Genomic DNA, 19,487 nt, shown 5'->3' on the forward strand with positions numbered 1-19,487 from the left:
GAAATGAGTGAGGGCCAGGCCTGGTGGAGGCCAGCAATGTTCAGAAGGGAGCTGGTAGGCGAGATTTGTGCAAGAGGCAGGGAACACAACTAAAAACATTATCAATGTGGAGGGAGGCAGGAAACCATTGGGTCCAAACACAGGCCTGAGAGACCTGGCTTTGAATTCCGGTTCCACCATATACTGGCTGTGTGACCTCGGGCAAGTTATACCCCCACGCTGGGCTGTAGTTTGCCCATCTGTGAAATGGGAATAATCATAGTTCCTATCTCATAGGGTTGCTTGCAATGATTCAATGAGGCAAATTCTTAGAGGGCTCTAGAATAGAGCTTGGCAAATAGTAACCACTTAATAAATAGTAACTGTGATGATGATAACGACTGCCAAAGTCCCCAGGATTTGGGGGCTTGGAGATTTTGCTGATAAAGAAATGAAGACTGACAGAAATGAAGTAACCTGTCCCAGTTTGCTGCAAATTTGGCCTCAAATTTCTGATTCTTAATACTATACTCCGAAAATGTATTTTTAAAATTATTTCATTCTTTGAGTAAGCCATTCATTCATGTGATTGAAAAATTTGAAAACAAGAGTATGCTAGAATAGTCGGTGAAAATTCTCCCTACTGCCTAGAATATTTCCTTTTCACAGGCAGCTATTGTTACTTGTTTCTTCTTTATCTTTGCAGAATTTCAGGTACATACAAGCAAATACAAATGTATGCACGCTTCCTTTTTTCATTACACAGACGGTTCTGTGTCCTGCCTTTTAAAACGTACAGTATTTCCTGCTTATCTTTCTATATCAGGGTATACTGAGTTCTCTCATTGTTATTTATAATTGTATGTTTTTCTGTTCTAATGGTTATATCATGATTGATTTAATTATTTCTCTCTTGGTGAACAGTTGGGATAGTTCCAATCTTTTGCTATGACCACAATGCAATGAATAACAGTGCATGTACGTTACTGTGCACAGGTGTGTGTCTATCTCTAGGATAAATTTCCAAAAGTAGACTTGCTGAGTTAAAGGGTGAATGCATTTCTAATTCTGATAGTGTTCAAAGGTTTGGGGACACATAGGGATGGTGCTTTAGCAGTGAGCTTAGGCTGCCAGCAGTTAAGAGAGACATGCCTCAGGTTGCCAGATTAAAAAAAAATCTGAATAATGTATTGCTTAAAGAATGTGGTGAGGTGAAAGCTTGGAAATATTGGTGTCACTGGGAAGACAGAAATAAGACAGGGGTGTGTTGGGAAGAGAACTTGGAATTTCAAGTAAGTTGTGCCTGGGTTTGGATCTTGATTCTGCTCCTCCTGGCTGTGTGGCCTTGGGCAGGTTGCTTCACATCTCTGAGCTCAATGTCCTCACCTGTAAAATAAACGCAATAACTTCCACAAAGCCTGCTGGAAGAAGCAAAGAAGAACATATAAACAGCAGTTAGCATGATGCCTGGCATATTGTGTGCATTCAGAATATTACTGGGGTCTTTGGGTGAGTAACTAAATCTATAGTGACTCATAACTAGCTAACTAACTTATTTATTTATTTATTTGAGATGGAATTGCCCTCTTGTTGCCCAGGCTGGAGTGCAGTGGTGCCATCTCGGCTCATTGTAACCTCAGCCTCCTGAGTAGCTGGGTTTACAGGTGCCTGCTACCACGCCTGGCTAATTTTTGTATTTTTAGAGATGTGGTTGCACCACATTGGCCAGGCTGGTCTGAAACTCCTGACCTCAGGTGATCCATCCGCCTCAGCCTCCCAAAGTGCTAGGATTACAGGTGTGATAACCAGCTTGCATTATTATTATATTAGATGTACTGTATTATAGGAAATAGCTAACTTTTATTGAGTGTTTACTATGTGACAGTCACTGTGCTTACTGCATCCTGTGAAACATTTCACTTACCTCTCATAACAAGTCTGAAGAATTCTTGCTCACCTCACTTTACAGATGGGGAAACTGAGGCAGGGAAGTCAAGTACTTTGTCCAGGGAAACACTATGAGCAAACAATAGAGCTTATATTTGAACTGAAGCTGCTTGTCTTGGAGGGCTCCTCTGATCCCACATCCTGCTCTTTTTTCTTTCTTTTCTCTTTTTCTGAGGTAGAGTTTTGCTCTTGTTGCCCAGGCTGGAGTGTGTGATCTCAGCTCACTGCATCCTCTGCCTCCCTGGTTCAAGCAGTTCTCCTGCCGCAGCCTCCTGAGTAGCTGGGAGTACAGGTACTTGCCACCACAGTTGGCTAATTTTTTTGTAGTTTTAGTAGAGACAGGGTTTCACCATGTTGGCCAGGCTGGTCTCGAACTCCTGACCTCGGGTGATTCACCCGCCTCAGCCTCCAAAAGTGCTGAGATTACAGGCATGAGCCACTGTGCCCAGCCCATCCTGTTCCTTTGATCTGTGTCTTAGAGTGTAAGAGGTTGACTTATTCTGAGACAAGGACATTGTGGGTAGAGCAGTCATGCCCCACCGTGGCGGTCAGCCCCCTTCTCATCTCAGTGTGACCCAGTTCAGCTTCCCCATCTCTTAGGCTGATACCATTGTGTTCAGAAAGGTTCAAGGGCACTTGTTTTCCTTTTAGCTCAGTGCTTCCTAAAATGATCCAAGACAACCTTATGCCTACGACGTGTGATGAGTCTGAAAGCAGATGAAGATTTTTATCCCCATATTATGAACACAGGCACTGCATAAACTAACTCAGGTTACCCAGGATCTATCCTCTGCTCGTGGTCACCACTCCTAGGATTTTGGAAGAACCCATTAAAAACTAAGATCTCGGCCGGGTGCGGTGACTCAAGTCTGTAATCCCAGCACTTTGGGAGGCCGAGGCGGATGGATCATGAGGTCAAGACATCGAGATCATCCTGGTCAACATGGTGAAACTCCGTCTCTACTAAAAATACAAAAAATTAGCTGGGCATGGTGGTGAGTGCCTGTAATCCCAGCTACTCAGGAGGCTGAGGCAGGAGCATTGCCTGAACCCAGGAGGCGGAGGTTGCGGTGAGCCAAGATCGCGCCATTGCACTCCAGCCTGGGTAACAAGAGCGAAACTCCGCCTCAATAAAAAACAAAAGAACTAAGCTCTCTGAGGACAGACATTTTTTATTGGTTCACTATGGTAATGCCAATAATTAGAAAAATACCTGGGCCCATAGGAGGGACTCATGTTCAAAGCAGAGGTGGATAAATAAGAGACTGTTTGCTGCAGAATGCTAAGAGATTTTATTGTTCTTGTTATAGGCACCAGGCAGTATTCCAGACAAGCATGATGTCAGTTACATCCATGTGTCCATGATGGGGTAGGAGAGAAGACTGCTTTTCAGGTGGGATGTTTTGATTGGAGAGGGGCTCTGATTGAAAGAGTGAGGTGAGCTGTTTTCCTCTTGGGAGTCTTTGGAATTTGATAATCTTTAGCATTTATTTATAACTACGGAAGCGTTTGAAATTTACGTAGCCATCTTGTGATGCAACGCCAAACCTCAAATTTCCTGCGTTTATTTACTGGCTAGGGGAAGCATATTCCCAACTATAATTTTATTTACAAAGGGCTCTAATCTGGTGTGAAGTCTGAAGGCATATTTGTTGTACAAGTTACTCAATTAGCCAGCAAGAAAAGAACAAAGGAAAAGTCATTATGCAGATGTATGCCCATTCAACGCTATTCCGCCTCTAGATGCTTTCTTTGCAGTGAGTGGAAGACGGACTCCAGGCTGCGAGTCTCCCGTCCCTGCTGTGTTTTCTGCTAATTCTCTTCTAATATTAGGATATAAATGATTAATAATATTGCATTTTGACTTTCTTAGATTTTGTCAATTTTTCAATATAAAAGCATATAGCTACAGATTATTTTAAAATCCGGGAAGTGAAATTAACCATGAATTATACTCTAACTCATCCACAACCCCTTGAATATATCTATTTTTTCAGTAGGAGGTTGAAATTTCTTTAGTCATTTACACAAGTCTTGCCTGACAATTGAGAAAATGCTATTCACATAAAACATCATACATTAAAAACTTACAGTGTTTGTATTTTAATGCAATAAGGTCCCAGGATCCAAACAAAGAATTTTGATCTCAGAGGTTACATTATGTAGTTATGTGTTTGGCTACAAAGAACTATACTGGAGGTAAACTGAAAACTGCCTTTGCAGGAATTATAACTGAGGAAATTATGACAGAGAAAGAGATCAGACCTAACCAACTCCATCTTGCTTCTAACCTTTAAGCTATCCTTACTCATTCCTGCGCATAGGTTGAAATAACCTTGGGAACGAATTTACTTTACAGTTTGACTCTGAAACAAAATTGATAATAGCCCTTTCCTGAAAAGACCCCCTTCTTACCTGGTGATCAGTCGGCCTTTTACGGTTTAGAGATCATGCAGCCTCTGACTCCAAGAGTCTGAACCTCCCCAAATTGCTGCTGGGGATAACATCACTATTGGAAAACATAAGATCAGCTTGAGATATTTTGCAGACCCTGCACTTAGTGGATCAGCTGACGCCATCCAGACCAGTAATCTGGCTCACCCGGTTCTACCATCCCACCCAGGAACAGAAGACAGCAAGAAAAACTCACTTCAACCCACTATGATTCCATCTCCAACCTGACCCATCAGCACTCCCCACTTCCTGAGCCCCTACCTGCTAGATTATCTTTAAAAACTCTGATCTCCAAATGCTCCGGGGAGGCTGATTTGAGTAATAATAAAACTCGGATCTCCCGCATAAGTGACTCTGTGTAAATTACTCTTTCCCCTGCATTCCCCGTTTTGCTAAATCGGCTCTGTCTAGGCAGTGGGCAAGGTGAACCCGTTGGATGGGGTATTTCTCAAGAGTCAAATATTAATATGTTTCACATGCAAGACTTATATGTGTGTGTGTGTGTGTGTGTGTCTGTGTGTGTAAATCGGCTCTGTCTAGGCAGTGGGCAAGGTGAACCCGTTGGATGGAGTATTTCTCAAGAGTCAAATATTAATATGTTTCACATGCAAGACTTATATGTGTGTGTGTGTGTGTGTGTGTGTGTGTGTGTGTGTAAATCGGCTCTGTCTAGGCAGTGGGCAAGGTGAACCCGTTGGATGGAGTATTTCTCAAGAGTCAAATATTAATACGTTTCACATGCAAGACTTATATGTGTGTGTGTGTGTGTGTGTGTGTGTGTGTGTGTTTAAATCGGCTCTGTCTAGGCAGTGGGCAAGGTGAACCCGTTGGATGGGGTATTTCTCAAGAGTCAAATATTAATACGTTTCACATGCAAGACTTATGTGTGTGTGTGTGTGTGTGTGTGTGTGTGTGTGTGTCTGTGTGTAAATCGGCTCTGTCTAGGCAGTGGGCAAGGTGAACCCGTTGGATGGGGTATTTCTCAAGAGTCAAATATTAATACGTTTCACATGCAAGACTTATGTGTGTGTGTGTGTGTGTGTGTGTGTGTGTGTAAATCGGCTCTGTCTAGGCAGTGGGCAAGGTGAACCCATTGGATGGGGTATTTCTCAAGAGTCAAATATTAATACGTTTCACATGCAAGACTTATATATGTGCGTGTGTGTGTGTGTATTTACATATACCTATATTACAATTGCTTTTGGGGTACACATGGTTTTTGGTTACATGGATGAAGTATAAGTTATATAATGGTAAAGTCTAAGACTTTAGTGCACCTGTCATCTGAGCAGTGTACACTGTACCCAGTATGTAGGGTTTTCATCCTTTCTTCCCTTGTCATCCTCTCCCCTTCTGAGTCTCCAGTGTCCATTATATCACTCTGTATGCTTTTATGTACCTGTGACTTAGCTCCCACTTAGAAGCAAGAACATACAGTATTTGGTTTTTCATTCCTGAGTTACCTCACTTAGAATAATGGCTTCCGCCTCCATGCAAGCTGCTGCAAAGACGTTATGATTATCATTATTTTTAATGGCTGAGTAGGAGTCCACGGTGTACACATTTTCTTCATCCACTCGTTGGTCGATGAGAACTTAGGTTGGTTCTGTATCTCAACAATTGTGAGTCATAAATTTTATGTGCAACGTTTTGCATTTGTAGAGGAAGATAGAATTCTAAGGTCATGTGGCAATTTTTGGGTATTCCACTTAAGAATCCCCACCAGTTTCCTCTTCAGAATCAAATTCCTGACTATCTGGTGCTTCAGAGTTATCCAGAGGTTCATCATTCAATCTTTGGGTTGCCTCTGTCATAGACTGTACATGTTCCCCTGCTTCTGCCAATTCATTAGTCTCCTGTTCCAGGCAGGCAGCTTCATTGTTCTTTGTTCAATTTCTCTGTGAAGCTTCTCATTTTCCTTAAGTGTTTCACAGAGGGTCTTCCTTTGTTCTTCTGCTGCTACTCTCCAATATTGAAGGGATGAATTTCCTTTAATCCTAAAATCAAATGCTTCTTGGGTGACTCCTTCAAGATTTTAACTGTCTCTATATTCTGGGACAATGACAGCTCTAGAGTGGGAAGTCCTAGCTGTCAACTGGTCATTCTGATGCTTCCTCTTGGGTATGCCTTTGGCCAATCTTTTTTCCTTCCAACAAGAGATCTGGCTGTGGAAGAATGAATCATCAGAGCTCTTCTTGGGAAAGGACTGTTGTTTACATTCTCTTTGATTCTTTCTTGATTGTACTTTATACCAGGGTTCATCATACAGCTGGTAAAGCACACAGAGGGGAGGAGGGGCTTAATCATTATAGTGAACTCAGGTGGCTGTGGCAGCCGTGCCTCCTAGGAGGCCCACAGCCAACCTATGTTGACCCCCACTGTCACTGGAGTGGCTGGGGCACACTGCTGAGAAGTCTTAGTCCTCTTGAACATACTCCTTTGACTAGTTTTTATATATGTGACTTTGCATTTAATCCTAGTGCAATACAGTTGTGTTGCATTTTCCATTTACAGCGTATTATAATTATTTTGACTTCTATTATGAAACTTTAAAACAGAAAACTAGATAGTATAATAAACTAGATAAAATAAAAAGTATATAAATAAGAATATAAATAACAAATATGTCAGTGGGGGGTGGTGGCTTACGCCTTTAATCCCAGCACTTTGGGAGGCCAAGGCAGACAGATCACTTGAGGTCAGGAGTTTGAGACCAGCCTGGCCAACATGGTGAAACTCTGTCTCTATGGAAGATACAAAAATTAGCTGGTTTTGGTGGCATGTGTCTGTAATCCCATCTACCCAGGAGACTGAGGCAGGAGAATTGCTTGAACCTGGGAGGCGGAGGTTGCAGTGAGCCAAGATCATGGTATTGCACTTCAGCCTGGGCAACAGAGCAAGACTCAATCTCAAAAAAGAAGCATGTATGTATATATATATATATATAGTATGTAAATAAAGTATATAAGGAAAAGGTAGAATAAAAGAAGATAGCATAATAAACACCCATGTATTTATCACTTAGAATTAACACTAATGTTTGTTAAATTTTCTTTGTGCATTTTTTTTTCTGAAGTGGTTCAAAAGTACAGGCATCATGCTGTTAAACCCTAAATCAGAGGCTCTCAACTCAAGGTGAATTTTACTGTCGACCTCCACAAGAGGATTTTTGAAAATATCTGGAGACAATTCAGCTTGTCACAAAATGAAGCATGCCTGTATCCCCGGTAGAGACCAGGGATGTTACTGAACATACGGCGTGCACAGGACAGCCCCTTCCACAACAAACAGTTATCTGGTTCTAGATGCCAGTAGTGCCAAGGTTGAAAAACTTTGCTCTAAATGATTAAGAATGTGTTTTTTAAAATACAAAATTTCACATAACCACATTGCACCGTCACTTCTAACAAAGCGAAAAATCATTCTTTAAAATTGTCTAATAACCAGTCCATATTTCCCCAGCATTCCTCTAAAATGCCTTTTACAGCTGGTTTTAGCAAACACTTTCTCATTTTATTAGCACTGTTAATAGAATCTCATTCTAAAGGGCCACAGAATAGTCTGTTTACTGAGTTCCCTGAAATTTACTCAAAGGATCTATTATTTTTGGATATTAGCTTTGCTTCCAGGTTTTAGGCAACTTGTATTTTTGCAAATAAAGACAGTTCACTTCTTTCCCAAGTCCATGCCTTTTCTTTCTTGTATTTGCCTTATGTTCTGGCTAAAAACTTCAGTAAATACTGAACACAGCACATGAGAGTGGGCATCCTTTTCTTGTTCCTGACTTTAGGAGAAAAAGGTTTAATAGTTTATTATTATGATATTGGCTGTAGGTTTTTAATAGACGAACCTTATAATATTGGAGATATTCCCATCTATTCCTAGTTTCATGGAGTGTTTTTGTCATAAAGAACTGATGATTTTTGGCAAATGTTTTTTTCTATGTATTTTGAGGTGATGAAATGGTTCTTCCTCTTTTATTCTATTAGTATGATGAATTACATTGATTGATTTTCATTAAACCAACCTTGCTTTCTTGGAATAAACCTTGCTTGGTCTTGATATATTATCCTTTACACACACACACACACACACACACACACACTGCTGGATTCTGTTTGCAAATATTTTGTTATTTTTTACTTGTAATATCTTGGTTACATTTTGGGGTCAGGGTCACACTGGCCTTGTAGATTCAATTGGGAAGTGATACCTCTTCCTCTGTGCTGAATTTGTGCAATATCAATATTATTTTTCCCTTAAATGTTTTGTATAATTCACTAATAAACCATATATGCCTAAAATTTTCTTTGTAGGAAAGTTTACAAATTTAATTTCTTTCACAGATATGGGGTTATTTATTTTCTGTGTCTTCATTTGTTAGTAATTTGTTATTTGGATTAATATAAGCTGTTGATTATTAAAATAATAGTTTAATATTTGTTACCTCAAGATTTTTAGACTATGTAGTGATGTTTCATTTTTATTCTTTATGTGGGTAATTGGTGGTTTCCCTCTTTCTTTGGACCATTGTTGTTAAGACATTGTATTACCATTTTATTATTAGTATTGCTTTTTTTTGAGACGGAGTTTTGCTCTTGTTACCCAGGCTGGTGTGCAATGGCGCGATCTCGGCTCACCGCAACCTCCGCCTCCTGGGTTCAGGCAATTCTCCTGCCTCAGCCTCCTGAGTAGCTGGGATTACAGGCACGCGCCACCATGCCCAGCTAATTTTTGTATTTTTAGTAGAGACGGGGTTTCACCATGTTGACGGGGATGGTCTCGATCTCTCGACCTCGTGATCCACCCGCCTCGGCCTCCCAAAGTGCTGGGATTACAGGCTTAAGCCACCGTGCCCGACCTATTAGTATTTCTTTTACTTACTTTAAATTTAGCTTATTCTTCTTTTTCTAGCTTCTTAAGATGAAAGGTTAGATAGACCTTTCGTCTCCAGCATAAGTATTTAAAGTCATAAATGTTCTTATAAGCACTGCGTTAGCTTTATTCCACAAATTTTGATGTATTTTCATTATTATTCAGTTCAAAATATTGTCTAATTTCCTTTATGATTTCTTTTTTGATCTATGGATTATTTAGAAAAGTGTGGTTTTATTTCCCAGTACTTGGGGGATTTGCTAAATGTCTTATTGTGAATGATTTTATTCTATCGTGTTACTCTGTATGATTTCATTCTTTGATATTCATTAATACTTTTATATGTTCCAGAATATATTTGCTGAATGTTCCATGAGAACTTGAAAAGAATGAGTTTTCTGCAGTTGTTGCTTGTAACAAGTATCTCAGCTTTTGTCTCCCTGATGATACCTTTATTTCATCTTCATTTTGAAGGATATTTTTTGCTAGACGTAGAATTCTCTGCTTCCATTTCTTTTTTCTTTTAGTACTTAAGGATGTCATTTAATTGTTTTCTGGCTCCTTTATTTTAGATTCTGATAAAAAGTTAGCCATCCAAAATTTTTTTCTCGTGTATTTAATGTATCATTTTGTTCCTATTGCTTTTTAGATTTGCTATTTATTATTTTATATGAATTTTGGTTGTTATATGTCTAGGTACAGTCTCATTTATATTTATCTTGCTTGCTTAGGGTTCACCGAGCTTCTTGGGTCTGCAATTTTGTGTCTTCTATCCATTTTGGAATGTTTTCAGATGGTTATGATTACAGGAAACATTATCTCTCCGGTTTTTCTCTTCTTCTAGAACTTCTATTGCATCACCCGATATCAAGTTAGATTCATTTATACTGTGCTACAGATCTGGAATATTCTGTTTTCATTTTTTCCACAATTTTTTCTTTTTGTGTTTCAGTTTGGAAACTTTCTATTAATCTGCCTTTAGTTCCTGATACTTTCATCTGTTTTGTTTTTCCCAGTGTGCTGTTAAGTGCATCTGATGTTATTGATTTCTAATATTGTATTTCTCATTGCTACCTATGCAACTTGATTTTCTTCTAATGTTTCCAGATGAACATGTCTTTGGGAAATTTTCCATTTCTTCATGCGTTTTCTACGTTTTCCATTAGATTTTTAGCATTTTTATTAGAGTTATTTTAAATTCTTTGTCTAATAATTCCAACATCTGAGTCCTTTCTGGATTTTTTTTTCATCGTTTCTATTCTTAACGATAGGCCACTTTTTTGTTGTTCTTTAAAAATGTTAATATGCCTTTTAATGTTTGATTGTATACTGAAAATTTTTATAAAAGAACAGCAGAGACTAAAGTAAAAAACATTTACATCCAAAAGAGCATGTTTTCAATCTCTCTTCTCTACTAAAATAACCCTCACTTTCTGGAATTTAGTTAATTTGGATTTTTCTGTGTCCTTAGTTCACTGAAGGTTTTTTGTTTTTTCTTTTTAAACTTTGTAGCTCATCTAATTTGTTTTGGTTATTTGCATGAAAATGGCATTTTCTGGTGACTTTCTACCTTTGAATTCAAAATAATATGCAACCAAATATGCTACAACAAAGATGTACATTCACAAAGTTTTTTTAAAAAAATATTTACAGGCCGGGCGCGGTGGCTCAAGCCTGTAATCCCAGCAGTTTGGGAGGCCGAGGCGGGTGGATCACGAGGTCAACAAATCGAGATCATCCTGGTCAACATGGTGAAACCCCATCTCTACTAAAAATACAAAAAATTAGCTGGGCATGGTGGCGCGTGCCTGTAATCCCAGCTACTCAGGAGGCTGAGGCAGGAGAATTGCCTGAACCCAGGAGGCGGAGGTTGCGGTGAGCCGAGATTGCGCCAGTGCACTCCAGCCTGGGTAACAAGAGCGAAATGCCGTCTCAAAAAAAAAAAAAAAAAAAAAAATATATATATATATATTTACAATGATTTCCTTAACATAAGTTCTAAAAGGTAGACATGGAACAAAACATCTAAAGTTATTTTATGGTTCTTAATAAAATATGGTCCAATAACATCTCAAAAAAAAGACAAAGGGAAGCTATACCTATTTTTAATGAATACAGATAACCATTTTGCTTCATAAGCTTTAAGTGTTATAATTAATTTGACTTTTTTAATTAATCCAAAAATATTATTTCACATTACATACCTTTAACTTCAGTACTATACAGGATAAAAATCTTATGTTCATTTTTTAAGCAAGACCGACTTCACCTGGAGAATGAGTGAACCCATTAAACATCAGAATTGTTTAAGTAGATAGATGATAATGCTGATATTTATTGAGTGCTTATTATGAAAAAAGTGGTGTTTTATTTCTCACAGTGACCTGTGAGGATCATTTTTTTTCTCCAGAAGGAGGATTTATTTCCTACAGAGGAGGAAAGGCTCATATATAATGGGGCAGAATTAAATTCAAGAGGTTCTGAGCCCCAAACCTCAGTGAGTCATCCAACTTTGATGTGATTCAGTATTGGATTGAATACAACCAATATTGCTATCTGTATCAGTTAGTTGTTGCTACAGTAATGCCACATAACAAACATCCCCTAAACTCAGAGTTAAGACAATAGTTTTGTATTCTCCTTGTGCTGCAGTTCAGCAGTAGCAGTTTTGCATTGAGTCCCCTCTTAGTCATTTGTTGAAGAAAAACATAGTGAATACCTCTTACTTTCCAATCACTCTTATGGGCTCTGGAGCAACAGCAATGAATGAAATAGATATAAATGCTGCCCTTAGGGAGCTGACTTTCTTGAGGAAAGAGACGTGCAGTAAACAAATAAGTAGATTTTATAGTAAGATGCTGATAATTTCTTTATTTTTCTTTTTCTGAATTGTTTTCCCCAGGTTGAAGATAATTTCTAATGAGAGCAATAAAGGAGGGGAGGAGGGGAGGATGGGTTGTTAGGTGAAGAACAGCAACAGGGATTGCTGTTGCAATGTGCTTCCTCTTGTCACCCTGCTTCCTAGCATACTGCCAAACCCTGGCATCACAATGCAGAGCTATTTCACTACTTCTTTGTTTCACTGTCTTCTTCTAAACTGTGCCCTGGGGGGCCTCACATTTCATAACCAAAGCTGCCTATCAAAGTATTTTGCTAAAGAAAGTGTATTTAGTCTGGAGAGAAATAATGTCTCTCCCTTAGGGACAGAAGCAGCTGCAGTTTTAGATAGCATTTTTCTCCTCAGTCACGTGGGATTGTAATCTCTTCTTTATTTAAAAGTTGAAGGTCAGAGGTGAAGCTGTGTAGAGAACTTACTGAGAGAAGGAGATATTTTGAGAGGACCCACTGTGTGCTAGATATGGTGCAAGGAGATGTTTTCCAAATAAGCCTTATATTAGACATTACGATTCCCATTTTCCTAATGCAAAAACTGAGCTGTATGTTGGCAAACCAATCAATTCCCAGGCACAACACCAGCAGTTGCAGTAGGTTTTTTTTTTGTTGGTTTGTTTGTTTTTTCTTTCTTTCTTTTTTTTGTTTTGAGATAGAGTCTTGCTCTGTCACCCAGGCTGGAATGGAGTGGCATGATCTCGGCTCACTGCAGTCTCCTCCTCCCAGGTTCAAGCACCTCTCCTGCCTCGATTACAGATACATGCCACCACGCCTGGCTAATTTTTGTATTTTTAGTTGAGACAGGGTTTCACCATGTTGGTTAGGCTGGTCTTGAGCTCCTGACCTCATGATCCACCCGCCTAAACCTCCCAAAGTGCTAGCATTACAGGCATGAGCCACCACCCACAGATCTAGGTTTTAATTCTTGCGTGTGTCCTACCACCCTCCTCCCAGCTACCTTGTTGTTGCTTTGGACTGGATACGAGAGATGCTTATTTTATAATCTTTGTGGTTAGACCTGGGATGCTGGCTTTGTGTTTCTGGCTCTCTCTCCCACTTTGTGGTTAGTCTGTTTCATAGCCCAACTGTTGTCCCAGTAATAGGAGGAGGCAGTCAGGTCTTGGGGGAAATGAAAGAATTCCCAGGGCACCTGGCAAATGAATGAGTTCCACCGATCTCGTTTGGTTCCTTATGGGATCATCCATCATGATTTAACAACTTGCAGCCCAGGGTAACTACAGGCATGCTTCTTGCCCAAAGCCCCAGAGACAGTGTAATTCATGGCTGAAAAACAGATTTGTTTTTCTGTTATTATCACCTGTATCATGCCCATTATACTGTATTATATACTGGGTTACCATGTAATTTTGTCCTCTGTCTGCTGCACTGACGTTTGCTTTTGAGAAGCCTTGGCTTTTCCCATTCTTTTGTAATGCACTAAAGTAAACAAATTCCCTGGCTGTGATGTAAGCAGATATTTGTTGAGGGCCCACTGGGTGTACAACAGATGGGATACAGAAAAGCTCTGGTGTTGCTCTTGTCCCCAAGAAACTTATCCTCCTATTGTTTGACACATTCAATTTGGTTTTTAATTTTTTCTGAGGCAGAGTCTTGCTCTGTTGCCCAGGCTGGAGTGCACTGGTGTGATCTCAGCTCACTGCAATCTCTTCCACCCGGGTTCAAGCAATTCTCCTGCCTCAGCCTCCCGAGCTGGGATTACAGGTGCCCACCATCACACCTGGCTAATTTTTTTTTTTATTTTTAGTAGAAGTGGCGTTTCACCATGTTGGCCAGCCTGGTCTTGAACTCCTGACCTCAGGTGATACACTCGCCTCGGCTCCCATAGTGCTGGGATTGCAGATGTGACACCATGCCCAGCCTGTTTTTAAATGTTTTAATGCAATATTTGAAACACACAAAGCATATATATGGCATGTAACTTTTCAAGCATGCCAACAAAATGAAGACCCATAAAATTATTGCTGTCTTAGTCCATTTGTGTTGCTATAAAGGATTACCTGAGGCTGGGCACTTTATTAAAAAAAAACAGGTTTATTTGGTGTATGGTTCTGCAGGTTGTCCTAGAAGCCTGACATCAGCATCTGCTTGAGTGGGGCCTCAAGCTGTTTCCACTTATGGCAGAAGGGAAATGGAGCTGCCATGTGCAGATCACATGGTGAGAGAGGAGGAGGTGCCAGGCTCTTTTCAATAATGACTTCTGGGAACTAAGAATGAGAACTCAATTTTTTGTTGTGTTTTCAGACAGGATCTCCCTTTGTTGTCCAGGCTGGAGGGCAGTGGTGCGATCTCGGCTCACTGCAACCTCCACCTCCAGGGTTCAAGTGATTCTCCTGCCTCAGCCTTCCAAGTAGCTGGGACTCCAGGTGCTTGCCACCATGCCCGGCTAATTTTTGTATTTTTAGTAGAGACAGGGATTCTACTTGTTGGCCAGGCTGGTCTGGAACTCCTGGTCTCATGTGATCCTCCTGCCTCCACCTCCCAAAGTGCTTGGATTATAGGCATGAGCCACCATGCCCAGCCCAAAATGGGCTTCTCTTTTTTTTTTTTTTGAGACTGAGTCTCACTCTGTCATGAGGCTGGAGTGTAGTGGCATGATCTCGACTCACTGCAGCTTCTGCCTCCTAGGTTCAAGAGATTCTTCTGCCTCAGCCTCCCGAGTAGCTGCAATTACAGGTGCGTGCCACAACACCCAGCTAATTTTTGCATTTTTAGTAGAGATGGGGTTTCACCATGTTGGCCAGGATGGTTTCGATCTTTTGACCTTGTGATCCACCTGCCTTGGTGTCCCAAAGTGCTGGGATTACAGGCGTGAGCCACCGTGCTTGGCCAAGGACTCACTTTATGAGAATGGTACCAAGTCATTCATGAGTGATCAACTTCCATGTCCCAAACACCTCCCAGTAGCTCCCACCTCCAGCATGGGGATCAGATTGCACCGTGATATTTGGAGGATCAAGTATCCAAACGACATTAATGGCCTAACTGAGTCACTACAATTGCCATTTCTACTGGATCTATCTGAGTGGAAATGACCTCTTGCATCCCCCATCATATCCCCATGTGGAAATCCTGTTTTGTGTTTATCATCCCCTTTCTTTGCTTTCTTAGCTTAACCACAAAGCTTTATCAGTTTTGCTTGCTTTTGAGCTTTATAAAGATGGTCTCATACCTTAAATTTTTTTTTTTTTTTTTAAATGGATTCTTGATCTGTTGCTGAGGCTGGAGTGCAGTGGCATGATTTCGGCTCATTGCAACTTATGCTTCTCAGGTTCAAGCAATTCTCCTGCCTCAGCCTCCTGAGTAGATGGGATTACAGGTGTGCTACCACGCCCAGCTAATTTTTGTATTTTTAGTAGAGACAGGGTTTCACCCTATTGGTCAGGCTGGTCTCGAACTCCTGATATTTTGATCCACCTGCCTCAACCTCCCAAAGTGCTGGGATTACAGGCGTGAGCCACCATGCCTGGCCTTAAATAATATTTTAAGACGTGTTTTTTTCACACTATATGGTTTCTAAGATTTATTCAGTTTTTCCTCATACTTCTTTTCTTTCCTTCCTTTGAATTGTTTTCTTTTCAAACTCTGCTTTTCCCTTTACTTTTTGGAATTTTTTTTTTTTGAGACGGAGTTTCACTCTTGTTACCCAGGCTGGAGTGCAATGGCGCGATCTCGGCTCACCGCAACCTCTGCCTCCTGGGTTCAGGCAGTTCTCCTGCCTCAGCCTCCTGAGTAGCTGGGATTACAGGCACACGCCACCGTGCCCAGCTAATTTTTTGTATTTTTAGTAGAGACGGGGTTTCACCATGTTGACCAGGATGGTCTCGGTATCTTGACCTCGTGATCCACCCGCCTCGGCCTCCCAAAGTGCTGGGATTACAGGCTTGAGCCACCGTGCCCGGCGGAATTTTTAAATAACAAATTCAAATACTAGGATTCTAAAAATTCTAAAATTCTGAAAATTTTCTGTCATTTCTCCCTTGAAATTTTATTGTATCAAGTAAAGTTGAAGGCCTACAAATATCTTAACTACCCCTTCCAAGTAATATAAGGACTTTACGACACTTTGATGTCGATGACTTCCTCATGACTTAAATATCAATGTTGTCAATAGTTTCAATCTTGTCTTTAAAAATTCTCAAAATTCAGATTGTTAATATTTTATACAGCTCATGTTTTAGATTTATCTTACAGTTTATACGCTTTTTTGCTAACTGTTCTTGCACTTGAGATTTTTTTCTGGGCTATTTTTCAATTTTTATTTTTTTAGTATTCTTTTAGTGGGGATCTATTGGTGGTAAAAATCTGAGGTTTGGTTTATATGGAAATGTCATCAATCATTTCACACTCATTCTTTTTTTTTTTTTTTTTTGAGACGGAGTCTCGCTGTCGTCCAGGCTGGCATGCAGTGGCGTGATCTTGGCTCACTGCGGTATCTGCCTGCTGGATTCAAGTGATTCTCCTGCCTCGGCCTCCTGAGTAGCTGGGATTATAGGCACGTGCCAACATGCTCCATTAATTTTTTTTGTACTTTTAGTAGAGACGGGGTCTCACCATGTTGGTCAGGCTGGTCTCAAACTCCTGACCTTGTGATCCACTCGCCTCAGCCTCCCAAAGTGCTGGGATTTCACGTGTGAGTCACTGTGCCCGGCCTTCACACTCATTCTTAAAAGATACATTTGCCAGAAGCACAGTTCTAGAATGATGGCTGTTTTCTTTTAGAATTTTGGAAATATTCCAGAGTCTTTTGGCTTCTATTGCTTTGCCTGAAAACTTAGGTGATCTAAATGTAGAGTTTTGGGAGGTTATCTGCCCTTTTCCCCTGCGAGTTTTAGGTCTTCTCTGTCTTTGATGTTCTGTGGTTTCATTGCACTATGTCTAGCTGTGGATTTCTTTGCATTCATCTTGCTTATATATGCTGGGCTTGGACCTGAATGTTTTTATGTGTGTGTTTGTATACGTGATGATATATCTATATCCATATATATATATCATCATGTATCACTTAACAATTGGGACATGTTCTGAGAAATGCATGTTTAGGTAATTTCATCATTGTGTGCGTATCACACAATGTGCATATCATAGTGTCCTTACACAGACCTGGATGGTGTAGCCTCCTGCACACCTAGGGTATATGGTGTAGCCTGTGGCTCCTGGGCTACATGACTGTACAGCATCTTACTCTGCTGAATACTATAGGTAACTGGAACACAGTGGTAAACATTGGGCTACCTAAACACATCTAAGCATAGAAAAGGTCCAGTAAAAATACAGTGTTACAGTTTTGTGGAGCCACCTACGTAGGCAGTCTGCTGACCAAAATGTTATGTGGCACGTGACTGTGTTTTACCATTTTTACAAAAATTTCTTCGTTTCTTTACTACTTCTTCTTTTTTGAGACAGAGTCTTACTCTGTTGCCCAGTCTGAAGTTAAGTGGCACGATCTTGGCTCACTGCAACCTCTGCCTTCCAGGTTCAAGTGATTCTCCTGCCTCAGCTTCCTGAGTAGCTGGGACTACAGGCATGTGCCACCACCCCTGGGTAATTTTTGAATTTTTAGTAGAGATGGAGTTTCACCATGTTGAGCAGGCTGGCCTCAAACTTCTGACCTCAGGTGATTCGCCCACCTCTGCTTCCCAAAGTGCTGTGATTATAGTGGTGAGCCACCACGCCTGGCCTCTGCAAAATTTCGATTATCACTTCAATATTGCCTCTTATCCAATCTCTCTATCCTCTCCCAATATTATGTCTAATATATTAGACATACATTAAATAGGTTGTTTCTTTCTATTCTCTGTATCTCCTAACCTTTCTTTAATAGTTTTAATCACCTAATCTATTTGTGTTGCATTCTAGATAATTTCTTTAGACATATTTTCAAGTTCTAATTCTCCTTCCTGCTGTTTTTAATCTCCTTTTTATTTAAATTTATTTTTTGGTTTTTGTTATGTATGTTTGAGACAGAGTCTCACTCTGTCACCCAGGCTGAAGTGCAGTGGCACGATCTTGGTTCACTGCAACCTCTACCTCCTGGGTTCAAGCGATTCTTGTGCCTCAGCTTCCTGAGTAGCTGGGATTACAGGCCTGCATCACCAGATCCAGCTAACTGAATTGAGTTTTTCACTTCAACAGTTATATATTTGATTTCCAAAATGTTGATTTATTCCTTTTTCAACTATACCACATATTATTTTATAAACATTGATTTTCCCATTTTTCTAATTCCATCTTTTATTCATTTAAATAAATATTTTAATCAGAATAATTTTATATCATGCATCTGATTGTTTCAGAGATTCCAATATCTGACCTTTATGGGGTAAAAATATGTGTATTATTTCTGCTGATTCTCACTCATGGTGGCTTATTTCCTAATGAATGTGGTGGCTTTTGATTGTAAGCTTATAGAGGCTTGATCTTAATCTATGGAAATTCGTATGGGCCAAGCAGAAAATGCTTCAGTCAGAGAGAATTTTCATTTGCTTCTGTTAGGACCTGGGAAACCACCAGCTTTGTCTTGCTTCAAAACAGCTAGCCTCATACGGGATTCTCAGATTCCCCAACCTTGCTGCAGTCAGTGACTAGTTGTTAATTTAATCGCGATCACTTGATAATTTCTTTTAATGTCACACACTGTCCTGTGTGTTCCACACACCTTACTTCTAACTTGCAAAATAATCTTGTAACCCACTTCACTGCTGAGGAGATGAAAGCTGATGATGAGATGAAAGCTTCCACACAATCTGCTTCCCGTGATTCTCCCATACTTCCACCCAGTCTCTGCCCATCAATATCCCTCCTTCTATACCCTTCTCAAATGCTCCTGCCTCAGGAACACTATCCTTGAGCCACAGAGCTGAGCTTTGGCTTTTGCTCCTTTTTTTTTTTTTTTTTTTTTTTTTTTGAGACACAGTCTTGCTCACCCAGCCTGGAGTGGGGTGGCACAATCTCAGCTCACTGCGACCTCCGCCTCCCGGGTTAAAGTAATTTTCCTGCCTCAGACTACCAAGTAGCTGGGATTATAGGCACCTGCCACCACACCTGGCTAACTTTTTTCTTGTATTTTTAGTAGAGATAAGGTTTCACTGTGTTGGCCAGGCTGGTCTCAAACTCCTGACCTCAGGTGATTTGCCTGCCTCGGCTTCCCAAAGTGCTGGGATTACAGGTGCGAGCCACCATTTGTTCTTAGAGCACATAATTTATATCAGTGATTCGAGTAACCATCCCATTTCACAGATGAAGCATTTGAGGTCATGGAGTTTTCTTTGTAGGCATCTGTGCGGATCTTCCTAAAAAACTGTCATCTGGCTGCAAGGCCA

At 40.4% G+C, this 19,487-nt stretch overlaps 1 long non-coding RNA gene across 4 annotated transcripts in view; it reads left to right on the forward strand.

Annotated features, from left to right (window-relative positions):
• LOC108594056 (uncharacterized) overlaps positions 1 to 19,487 on the forward strand; it is a 533,185-nt gene that overhangs the window by 36,325 nt on the left and 477,373 nt on the right. For 2 of the 4 annotated variants that reach the window (XR_013524691.1, XR_013524694.1), the window contains one exon: positions 3,237 to 3,363. This is a non-coding gene — a long non-coding RNA (uncharacterized LOC108594056). The remainder of the gene's footprint in view (positions 1 to 3,236; positions 3,364 to 19,487) is intronic. The other 2 variants (XR_013524692.1, XR_013524695.1) reach the window with 1 other exon arrangement.

This window comes from Callithrix jacchus, chromosome 12, assembly GCF_049354715.1.
Source record: "Callithrix jacchus isolate 240 chromosome 12, calJac240_pri, whole genome shotgun sequence".
In the NCBI taxonomy this organism is placed as follows: Eukaryota; Metazoa; Chordata; class Mammalia; order Primates; family Cebidae; genus Callithrix; species Callithrix jacchus.